Source organism: Coenobita brevimanus, chromosome 50 (assembly GCF_032717465.1).
Source record: "Coenobita brevimanus isolate Jiangsu-jjx chromosome 50, ASM3271746v2, whole genome shotgun sequence".
Classification (NCBI taxonomy): domain Eukaryota; kingdom Metazoa; phylum Arthropoda; class Malacostraca; order Decapoda; family Coenobitidae; genus Coenobita; species Coenobita brevimanus.
Window position 1 is genome coordinate 28222362 of NC_137003.1, and position 13030 is coordinate 28235391.

The window sequence follows — 13030 nt, forward strand, 5'->3', positions numbered from 1 at the left end:
AATATGGACCATTATGTACAAGGACTGGGACTTGGGTAAAGAAATAAGTGTTCAAGCTGTAGAACGGAAAACCCTTGAGGTTTGGGAGTCTGCGTGGAACCGTCCAAATATTTGTCATAATTTAGTGGCATCCCAACCCAGGAGGGTTGATGAAGCTGTTCATGCACAAGGTGGCTGGACCTTGTACTGATGTGTTTGGATCATTTGAATGCCTGATGATGTAATTTTCTTCGATTCTGTGTGGGGTAGCTTTAATACTGATAAGTAATACCGTATGTATTCTATATGTAAATACTGTGGGCAATGAATTACCCAGAGCCTGGCATTATGTTTGTGTCTGTCGGTATCATCCTTGTATCCTCTGTGAGGGTTTTTGGCATCTAGGGTTATCATAAATTAGTGTAATTATGTATGAATGTATTTTTCTTAATAGACAATGTGGGTTACTTTATACGTAAGTAGTAGTATTCCAAGTCTATATCATAAATACACTAACTTGTTTATTGTATGTGTGACAAGAACTTGATAGGCTAGAGCAGAGTTTTGCTGATGTCTTTAAGCGTCGTACCTTGAGAGTAAATGAAGAAAAGAGTAAAGTGATGGTTATTAAGAGAGGAGGTGACTCTCAGTGCGATGTAACAGTGAATGGAGAGAGACTGGAGTTGGTGAGAGTTCAAATACCTGGGTACAGTGAGAGAAAAGAGAAGAAAATGTGGAAAAGAAGTTGAACGTACAGTGACACAAGGAAGAAAAGTAGCTGGTGCAATGAAGGCCTTGATAAGAAACAGAGGTTTGAGTGTTGCAGTTGCACGAGGTTTACATGAAGGAGTGTTATTGCCAACTTTAACTTATGGATGTGAGACTATGGTATGGCATGGAAATGAAAAGTCAAGAGTAAGAGCAGTGAAGATGGGACTGCTGAGGAATGTATATGGAGTACAGAGGGTGGATAGGATACGAAATGATGTGATTTATGAAAGATGCGGAGTAAGGAAGTTGGTGGACACCAGAATCGAAGAGAGTGTACTGAGATGGAATGGTGATGTGGAGAGAATGGATAACAATAGAGTGGCAAAAAGTTATATCTGAGCGAATTCGAAGGAGGGAGGAAGCGAGGTAGGCCAAGGAGGTGGAGAGATATAATGGATGAATGTGTGAGGAAGAAAGGTTTGGAAGTCGGTGAGGCTAGGAACTGACAGGAGATCGAGTTGGCTGGATGAATGTTGTGAGGAAAAGCGCATGGTCAGGGATTCTGGCACCCCTTTTTAACATGGCAGCTTCTGGATTGACTCTATCGGATAAGATTATGTGAAGCTACACAACGTGGTGAATGTTTTTGGCGTATCCGATAGAGCCAGGATTCCGGGGGCTTGAATGATGAGTGAATGGAAGCGTGGCCCATTGGATTGGGCAGATTTGGGCTTTCTGGACATTGCTACTCCTCACCCTGCCATAGGGTGGGAAAGGAGGTCCGGATGATGATGATGATATGTCATTAATAGTGTCTGATATAAATGCTCTTGTTTCAATTTCTTCTAAGAATTTGGCGCTATATTTTCTACCTTCATCCTGAGCACCTTCTACCGAATCTGGTTGAAATGATCAGGCGTTTGCCATAAAGTCCTTCCTCAGCTGAAGAGACTGAAAATCACGGTGGTACGGTATACCTGTAAGTGTGGTAAGAATTATAACATTATTAAAGACAAGAGTATGATCATAATATACACTGAGAAGTTTAATATCCAATGATAACCGACGACTGGCCCCGCTACAAAGAAACCAACGAATCACAGTTATGCAAACGGTGATTGAAAAAATGAAATACAAACTGATTACTTCTATGCTACGAGGACTGAGAAACACCATATAGTACTAACAATGGTTCTGTTAATCCTCTTTATAAAAAATTCTCACGGAGTATGCAGTTACCTGTTTATTATTATGTTCATACTTATTAATTTAATATAACTTTGTCAGTGAATCATATTGAGATCATGGCAGTCTTGGTTACTTATCTGCCCATGGATCCGGACACACAGTCCCTCCCACTAACCCTCTCTCCTGTCACCCCAACACCTCGCTTCCCCCTCCTCCCGAAGCACCATTGTTCGAACCACACTTGGTAGAGATTCATGTTGTGCCTGGAATCAGGACATAAGCTTTGACCGCCAGTGTACAAAGGAAGGAGTCTAGGTGAAATGATCTTATCACTTACTTAGAGGGTGGAGCAGTTCCCAAGAAGCATTATCCAAGAGCCACTTTAAATCAGTTTGCATTACGTGAGAATCTGCATTATCTTTCTCTCCCACCCAAAGAAGGACCATAGTCTTCATTTTGTTTTGGTTGTGCCCAACTGTTTGGTAAAAGCAACCTTAAAGTTCGCACATGATGAACAGTCTGGTCATTTGGGAGTTAAGAAGACTACAGTATTGACATTTTGGAGACTTACTTCTATTGGCCAACTCCTAGAACTGATGCCATGCTATATGTGAGAGAATATATTGAGTGTCAGGTCCATAAGGGTACCCAAGGCTTGCAACAGAAGTGGCAGGAACTACCTCCAGTCACTAAGCCTCTTAACCCTAGAATGCTTACGTTGGATTAATTTCCCTGTTCGGCGATATATTTATTTGCTATTTTGTTATGATAAGAGCTTTGGAGCTCTCCTTCCCTATACCTTCAATCCACCCTACCCCCTACCCACATAGGTAGTGGTGTGGTTTCATCTCGCATTTATCACCATGATATTTGGGTTTAAAGTGTTTTTTACCCGACAAAAGCATTTGTGTTACATTTTTTTTATTTTTGGGTTTTCCTTTTTTTCCAGGTGTATAATTAGTTTCTGATTAAATCAAAGAGACTAAAGGATGAAAACAATCTAAAAGAGTCTAAATCGGTAAAAAAAGGTGTTTCACAGGTATAATGTGGATTAAGTGTTTTTTACCCAACAAAAGCATTTGTGTTACATTTTTTTTTATTTTTGTTTTTTCTTTTTTTTTCAGGTGTATAATTAGTGTATGATTATATCAAAGAGACTAAAGTGTACAGAGACTAAAATATACTAAACTGAAAGAAAATGTCGAAAAAAAAAATTCTCCCAGCGAAAGCAGTACTGCGAGGATAATAACGTAAGCATTCTAGGGTTAAGCATGTTAGCATAGACTTGACAGACGTCTCAGGGAACAAACGGGTACCGCTATGCTCTCACCATTGTAGATAGTTACAGTAGATATGTTAAATTATATGTATTAAGGACCAAAACCATTGAAGAGGTGTGTTCAAAGTTTAAGGAGTATTTGGTGACACTGGAACTCCTACAGTGCTGGTACTTGATAATGGAACTGAGTTTACTTCCCAACAGTTCAAAAATCTTTGAAAACAGTTCCATATTAAACTTGGCTACACTACACCCAATCACCCACAGGGTAATAGTGTGTATGAATGCATGCATCACACAATGAAAAGTGCACTAATTTATCTGTGTAAAGGCCAGATTAAGTGGCCGAAATATCTTAGTGTCAGAGAATTTTAAACTATTCTGTTCACACCACTTTGAAAGAGACACCCCATTTTGTGTTTTTCTCTTGGATAGCCCCAAGACAAATTAGTGCAACTCTTCCAGTGACTGAGAACTCAGATGAGGGAGACGCACTAAAAGTAGTCCATGAGATATTCCAAAAAATTTCGAAACACCAGTCTAAAAGGACTCTTGACAGAGCACACAGGAACTGAAAAAATGAAGCTGTGGAAAAGAATGATTTACTGTGGGTGAAAAATGAAAATCCTCTATTAGGTACACGTCGGAAGTTGAACTTAAAGTGGCTTAGACCAGTCCGGGTGTTGGAAACCATTGGAAATGGTTCAGCATTTAAACTGTTGAATATGTTTGATGATGTGGTGATCTGTCGAGCAGCCGACAAGGTAAAGAAATATTATGGAACTGAGGAGTGGCTCTCTAAACCACAGAAACATGTGCAAATGTGGAGTGACGTGAGATGGGACTGTGCATTGGATCCCAGCCAAGAGTGAGGAAACCTCCTTCAAGACTGACTGAGGAACTTTAGTCAGCACAACCATTGGATGTATGATCTTACTGAAAGTATTTGTTAACCCTTCTTTAGTCAGGTGGGGTGTTTTGGCACCCCAAATTTTTTAAAAGTTCATATTTCCCAGCCGGTAATTTGAATAATTCTCTCCATTACAATAATCTCCTGACTCAGTGAGAGGAAGGAGCATGTGGATTGGTTTAGTTATGCCTCTGCTGTAGTGAGAGAGAGGGGCACTTCCCCCGCCTCCCCGTTGGGGTGTCCAGTCACCCCATCAATCTAACCATTTAGATCATATTGTTATATAGATTGTTTTTTTTTATCTTATTTTTGCATATTGTTTATCATTATACTAATTTCAAAAATCAAAATGTATTTTCCTGTGCGTGTTTACCTGACAAATTGAAATCTACTGATCACTTATTATCATTTGTAAGTGGTGGTATTTTTTTTTTTTTTCCATCAGCACATAATGGTGATCAGTACACTGGGTCTAAAGTAGCCTATCCTAAAGTTTCTTTAGAAACTTTCTTTACCCTTAAGTATTTGAAAGCTGGCAGGTGACTTGTTGTCCAAGTGCATTCATTATTAATGAAGCATTTTAAAATGTTTATTACTGACGAAATGGCTGTCCAAACTAAGTATTATATATAGTTATTTGTGTGGATAAATTTTAAAACTAGGCCTTACAAAAATTAGTAGATAGTCTAAACACTTTTGAAATTTTGAATTCTTGGGTCAAATCAAAACATCTGGGTAAAGTTTTACGAGAACTTTGATTCTCTTCCCTCCCATGTTCAAGGAAAATATTATGTCATTACAGCGATAGTTTGTAAAATGTAACCGAGAAAAACATCCATTATGGAAAAGATAAGACTGGTACTAATAATGATGATTTCAGATATATATAAGTTCATATACTATGCTTACCAAGTTTAAAGTACTGATGCTATAAATTAGACAGCAATCAGTAACAACAGTAGGATCAACAACAATAAAGTTATATTACAACACTGATGAGGGCGGCAAAATATTAGCAAATTGTTGTAATTTGTTGCAGTTACCTGTCCACTTGTTTTCTATGTACCCCGGAGTATAGTATAGCGTGACATCACAAAGATGGGTGGAGATGACAAAATGATCAGTCCTGTTCTCACTGGAGCCTGCTCCCAAGTATCGTTGACAAGAACTTATGGTTAGCAGGCACAATGTTGCATTTGCTCGACTTTGGCTGGGATATTACCCTGTCTAGCAAGTCTCTGAGGCAGGGGAAATGCCTCATTTCTCCTCCTGAAAACTATGTGACCGTTCAAACGCCAACAGCCTTCAGCATTACTGCCTGGAGTGTCCCTCAGGAAGGGATTTACTGCCCCTTGGACTTAATAAATTAATTAAGCAACAACAACAATAATGCCGTAGATGAAAAAGTCAAGGTCAATGGAGAACATCAACTTTAAAGTTTTTATCAGGTTAGGATCAAGATTTTTTTTTTTAATGTTCGAGGGTTAGGCTTGAATAAAGGGAATCAGATATGAAAACAGTCATATATAAATCTAAATAGCAGTGAAAGATTTAAAGCCAAGGTCACAAGTCAAGCTGAAGTCAAGCAGTTTTACCTGCATGGAAAACAAACTTAAAGGTTTCACCAGAAAAAGAAAAAAAAATCAGACTTGAAGACTGTCAGAGGACGAGATCACATGGCAAGGTCAAATTCTGACCCATGGATCTGTGTGTTAACCAGGTAATTGAAAAGGTTTAGCAATGACTTGGATGAAACCTGGTAAATGGATTGAGGATTGCCCACAAGGATGACTTTTTCCTTTTGGGTGGGAAAATGGTAGAAGTTCATGGTCCCATGGCAAGGCTAACGTAAGCAGGTTTTATTCGTTGTCAACTAAGCTTTGTGAAAGACCAGGATAAAACAAGGATAGATTCGATTTTTAGAGTAATTATTCAAAAGTCATGGCCACAGAGGTAGGTCAAAAGCCAGTCACAGGGAAATTTAGCTCAGACAATTTAATCTCATCTGAACCGAAGTCGATGGGGCGGTTGTGGGTTAGGAAAGAGTGAAGTGATAAGACTTTGAGAGTAATCTATCGAAAGCCAAGATCACAGGGCAAAGTCAGACATGCAGCCCTGTTACCAGTTGGTGGGTGGAGATGTCCTTTTTCTTCGTACTATAACACTATTTTTAGAATGGCCTTGATCACACTTTACCATAATTTTCACTTACTTTCAGTCATTCATATTAACCTTGAATATGGTTGCATGTGATGTAGAGACATCAGAGAGAAGGATGGCGTAGCACTTGTCTTGCCACCACGTCGAAATTACTGAACCGACCATCTGCGCCGAGTCTGCCATCACATTCTTCGAATCTGTGAGCAAAAGTCACACAGATACCCTGTTTCAACGCGTTTTTGGCTGGCTATAATCGTTTCTTTTTAGCAGGAATACAATAATATATTTGTCCTACCTACAAGAGGATTAACAGCAAAACATTAATCTCCTTACTCTGGTGAGCACTGGATGGTTATCAACTCTGGAAAGACCCGTACTGGATAATAGAAAACAATTTCTTACCCCTTATTATCGAGAACTCGGCTAAGCTGAAAAATTAAATTCATCTAGAGATATCGCTAGTAATATTTGCTGAAAGATTAATCTGATTTAATAAAGAGTTTCAGGTTACAAAAAAAATATTAGTTTAAGGAAAGCTCGAAGGCATTTGTGTGTGTGTGTGTGTGTGTGTGTGTGTGAGAGAGAGAGAGAGAGAGAGAGAGAGAGAGAGAGAGTTTGTGTGTTGGGGACAGGAGTACGTGTAACCCAATGAAATACCTGTGGAAGGCCAAAGAGTTGAGGCTTCAGCAGCAGGGCCAGACACAACCACCACAACTAACAGGAGGGTTCGCGTGGACTCCTTTGTTATCATTATATCGTGACTGCTGCCTGTAAAAGAGCTTCAGCATTTCATTTTATAATGATGAAATAATCTCTGGATTACGTTGTCAGGGATGGAAAATGCTGAATACAAGAGAGAAATATTGACTAACAAACAAAGAGCGTCCAGACAGTGCAACATCCCCGCCCATCAACTCGTCTAAATGCCGAATATTTTTACTTTACCCCGTTTCCATGATTCTGAAATAATTTCAAAATCGAATTATTTCATTACTGCCTAACCCCCTACTCGTACAGCAGCTTTGGTTCAGACCAGTTCGATGTTTGAGTTGACTTTGCCTGGTGATCTTGCCATTTGACCTTTCCGTTTGATCTTAGTCTTCGATTGAATGTATATGAAATCGAACCTCATTATCCTTGTTTTAACCAGAATTCTTCCACAAGTTCAGTCTACACTGGATAAAGGCTAAACTTTTTTACATGATCTTGCAGTAACCTTTACTCTTGAGTGATTTTTCACACACACACACACACACACACACACACACACACACACACACACACACACACCGCTCGCTGGCTAAGTGGTAGCTTTCTCGCTTGTCATTTGGTAGACGGGAGTTCGCGCCTCGCTCAGGTTGCGAGAAGTTTCACTGACGAAGTGGATGGTTACTGTCCCCCTTGAGCAAGGGGACGGGTGTGTGTGTGTGTGTGTGTGTGTGTGTGTGTGTCTGTGAAGGTCACAGCCTTGCCCTTAGATCAGACAATATGCGCTCTCAGCTCCGTTTCAGGAGGGTAAAAGCTGACGATCATGACCATCAAGTGATTCTGACCGACCCGGTGAATTACACACACACACACACAAAGAATGAAACCGACTTCATTATTGTAGATAAGAATAACACGATTGTCATAAAGACTTTGTAGCTACTTGTAGAGAAGTATATTTTAGACTTGTGGTCGAGCGGCTTTTATATCTTGTAGTAGCTTCCCCACCAGATGTCATGTAGTGACGGGAGAGGTAAAGAATAGTATGGGACTATTTTTATTTGTCTTGGAAATATTAAACAGGTCTCTCCCATGGGAAGAGTATAAGTCCCGGGTAGCTACCTCCCTGTCTCGCTATCTCTCTCTCTTTCTATTCTAAGGCTAATCTCCGTCTCGACCTCTCTCTAGGGTCGCTTGTCTCCTTCTGTCTAGCCTGTTCGGTGGCTCATCTCCGTCTGAGCTCTCTTTCCTAAATTCTGGTGTAGCAGGGGTGTGTCACGTGTGTTCCTCGTGGGTGGACTAGATCTTTGTTCACGAGAGGACTGCTGACAGCTAACTGCATCATCTCCTTACTGGCCGCTGTCGTCAGCTTCCTCAGTGTTAAGAGTGTGTAAGCATGTTTAGCACTGCTCGAATCTCGCAGACACAACACCTTCTCATCATTTGACTTCCTGCTTCTATCTGTCTCTCTATCTATCTATTTATTATGATTTGCAATTATAATATGGAGACCTACCACATTGCTCGGCCGCGCAAAAATGGCGTACCATCGACATTTAATAGTTATAATATATTAATACATATTATATATACATTATAATGAACTTATAAGCTAATTAAGTGAAATACATAATATTGTAAAGTAACATAATTGTATGAATATTGCATACATATATTATTCATAGTAAATAGCGATTATTCAGTAATATTACATTTAAACAAGTTGTATACATATTTGAATAAATGCAATATAATTGTGCAATGGTAATACTGCTAAGTTATACATTACATATTTGAGTTATCACTTTAGTAATGTCTAATATTTCATCTAACTAATTGTTACTAAATATTGTGTTAATGCATAATTGTGTTGGCCTTATAATTGTAGTTACATTTTGTTAATGCAACTATTACATAAATGTCTTGGCCTTATAATTGTAGTTAAAGTTACATAAAAGTTACATCTTGTTAATGCAACTGTTACATAATTGGCAAAGTGTAACATAATGCAATCGTTTGTCGTTACATAATTGTTACATATCGTTTGTAGGTACATAATTGTAGTTAGTGTAACATAATGCAATCGTTTGTCGTTACATAATTGTTACATAACGTTTGTAGGTACATAATTGTAGTTAGTTACATAATTGTTAGTTAGTTCAAGATAGGGAATTATATTTCACAAGCACATAACACCAAGGAAGTGGATGAAATGGTGAAGTTAGCGAAATGGAAATTAGAACAGGCGAAGTCAACTATGCTCGTCATGATCCAAGATCTCCCATCTTATGGAACGGAGGTACTGAGCGACAGGAACAATATCACACGTACTCGCCAAAAGCGCGGTTTGTTCGATCTGGGCGGCGCAATTCTTGGGAACATCTTTGGATTGGCTACAGAGGATGATCTTAAAGAAATAAACAACAAATTTAATAAGATAGCTCAGGTACTAACATACCAATATAAATTCATCACAGGACAGAACTCGGCAATGAAGACAATTGTGAAAAATCTGAAACAAGCAGAAAACGTAGCTCTCGAGAGTGTAGATAAAATAAATGACTTAGAGGGCAACGTTACTCTTTTCCAGCACTTCTCCATCATCACAGAACATATTGACACGATTCTACTACAATTAGAGAACACTAGAGATCATTTCAGGGCACTTATGCAAGGAATTTCGAATGCTGGTGATGGCAAGATCACAAATGACTTACTCCCAGTTCATGAGCTACGTCAGATAGTTAGTCAAGGCATACATAAACATAAATTGAAGCCATTGTTCTGCAGTAGGGAATTTATGCAATATTACCCGTACTTAGAAGCAACACTAACACCAACATCAGTGATAGTTCATGTACCATTCATCACGGAAGACCTGTTCACAGTATACCAAATACACCCCTTCCCCTATAGAAACAACAACACTTTGGTCATCATCAACATCAAGACACAACACCTTCTCATCATTTGACTTCCTGCTTCTATCTGTCTCTATATCTATCTATTTATTATGATTTGCAATTATGATATGGAGACCTACCACACGATCACAAATGTCACAGTTATCAAAGTTAATATAGGAAGTGGGTTGCACAGCCAGATTTAGTTTCGGAAGTGGATGAAAGAAGATTAACCCTCCCCGTCCCGACCACTTTTTGACCACTGGTACCCCCCAATCCCGACCATTTTTCGACCCTTTTTTTTTTTTGCTTAAACTTTCGCTTTTGGTCAGAAACAATGGTCAGTGGCAAAGAAATTGGTCCCCGGGGTCCCTAATTAGCTTAACCAGGTATGCCTTGGTCCCACCTGGCCCCGTGTTCTCCGTAGGCGGTCTGAGCCTCTAATGTTTTCTATGGTATTATAAGTCTGGGAAACCAATGAAAGTAAGTAGATATGTATTTATTACAAACATAAAAACATGTGATAAAAGAGTATATTGGATTTTATACAAAAATAGAGCAGAAATAAGCATTGTACCATCGTGCGAAACGAGCAAAATCGGACAACTTGGTCTCGATGAATCGCTAACATTCTAAAATCATGATACATATAATTTTTTTTACTTACATAATACTTCTACAATAACATTATACCATTTTACATTTTATTGAACTGTTTTTACGTATTCACAGGCCTTTTGATAACATTTAGCGTAATGTTAGCGCTTATTTACGTAGTGAGTGAACTCGCTGTGACTGTTGTTTCAACTCGTATTGTGTTTTTTATACTTCCATAATACTTTTCTAATATTATTATACACTTTTCAACTTTATAGAACTGTTTTGAGATTATTTCAGGCCTTACGTAAATATATAGCGTAATAATAGCGCATAATAACACACACGGTGAAGTCGCTATGACAACTATTTCAACTTACAACCTATTTTTGTACTTATATAATAATTCTCCACTAACATTGCACATGTTTACACTTGATATAATTGATATCACATAATTTCAGAACTTACGATGGAACTGAGCATCATATTTGCGCGTACTTACACAGGGAGTGTTATCACGATATCATTTGTTTCATCTTATACTAGTATTCAACTTATAAAATACCTTACTACTAACATTACAACAAATTCCACTGTATATAATTCCTATCACATACTTACTGACCAGAATGTGGGTGTACTCGTGACATCAATTATTACAACTTACACTATTGTTCAACTTATACGTTTTATTCATGCTAACATTACACCCGTTTCCACTTTATTTCCTTGCTATCACATATTTACTGACCAGATTTACACAGTGGGTGTAGTTTTGATATCAATTCTTTCAACTTACACTAATTCTCAACTTATACATGACTTTTCTGAAAAAATAACACCCATTTCAACTTTATATTTGACTTAGCACCCACTGACTGGCCTTACCATTATAATGAGCGTCATTTCGCCTTCCCACACAGTTTCAGTAGTGTAGGAAATTATGATACTCCTTGAAACAAGGCTGAAGGCACAACGCAACATTGCACTCGACACACTCGTATCTTGTGTCTTTTCTCTGAGTGGATGGTCTGACTGTCGAGTGCTTACATACATGGCAGCGATGCTGGGGTTTACGACGGTTTGGGTCGGAAGGGATTGCGCTGGGATAGTGGCGTCCTGCAAGACGTAGGGGAGTCTGAGCAGCCATGGGGGTGCGGGTGCGGTGTGTGGGTCTGTCCTGGGCATGCTTGGCGATTATTTCACGTGCCAGCTCCCTCACAAACCCCTCAAAGGTCTCGGATACTCCAGTGGTCATTGTGTGCAGGTAGTGGGCGTTCAGGACCGTGATGTCGAGCAAGTGGAAAAAGAGTTTCTTGTACCACTTCATCGTGGTCCTGGCAGTCAACACTTGAAATCATCGAGTCTGACTGATCAACTTGCCTCATGTTCAGATTATAGGCAAGTACAGACTCGGGTTTCCATACGTTGCGCCTCCTCTCGCTACGGTGATCCACGGAGTCTGTGCGGTGCATCAGGGGGCTGTGAACAGTTGATAGGAGGCAAACTTCCCTGTTGTGGTTCCACAGGGTTGCAAGGATGTTATTGGCCTGGAAGAAAACCACCTCGTTCTTGTCAAGTTTCCTCCCTATCTTGACCATATGGCGAAGGTTTCTCTTGACTGTACCACAGACTCCGGTGTCGTGTTGGTGGAGGAACCTAGCGAGAAGAGGGCTAGTGTACCAGTTGTCCAGGTACAACACATGACCACAATGAAGGTACTCTTCTATCATTGTCTTCACCATGGCCCCAGAGAGTCCTATACTCTGATCTGCTGTTATATCTGTCTGTGCGCCCGTGTACAAGACTATGTCTTGCACATAACCAGTCTTACAGTCACACATAACAAAGATCTTGAGCCCGAAACGGTGTCTCTTGCTGGGTATGTACTGCCTAAAGGAAATATTGCCTCTCCACAACACAAGACTCTCGTCTATGACGAGGTCTATGTAGGGATAAAATGAGGAGCGGAACATTTCCCATAAATGATCAAATACCAGCCTAATTCTCCTCATTTTATCGGTGTTATTTGCATTGGCTGGATCTTCTGCATCAAAAAAGTGGAGGCGGCCGAGAATATGCTGAAATCGGTTACGACTCATCACCTTTCCAAAGAAAGGTGTGAGGATGATTGGGTCAGTTGTCCAGTAGGCAGGAATTTGGTTTTTCCTTACCACACCCATCAAGATAACCAGGACCAAAAATAGGAACATCTCTGAAATTGTCACGGGATAGTCATACTGTTGGGAATGCCTGCTCGTGGTTCCCAAACGTTCACTTTCACGGCGCTGTGATTGTGAAAAAATATTAGTTTGTTCAACTATGCGCCCCACAAACGCCTCACCAAAGAACAAGTTGAAAAAATCCACCCTAGACGAACCTGCATTTACACCTGGAGCCGTGCAACCAGACCGCCACTCCTCAGTGAAAGGGTGAATGATGGGAGTAAAATTACTCCCATCTTCCCAGTTCCACGTGACACCACCGTCTCCAGCCACGTCCCCATCGTCCCCTTCGTCAGGGTGGGGAGGTGAGGGTGGTGGGGGAGGTTGGGGAGGTGGAGAGCGGCGCCTCTCATCACTCGCACTTCTC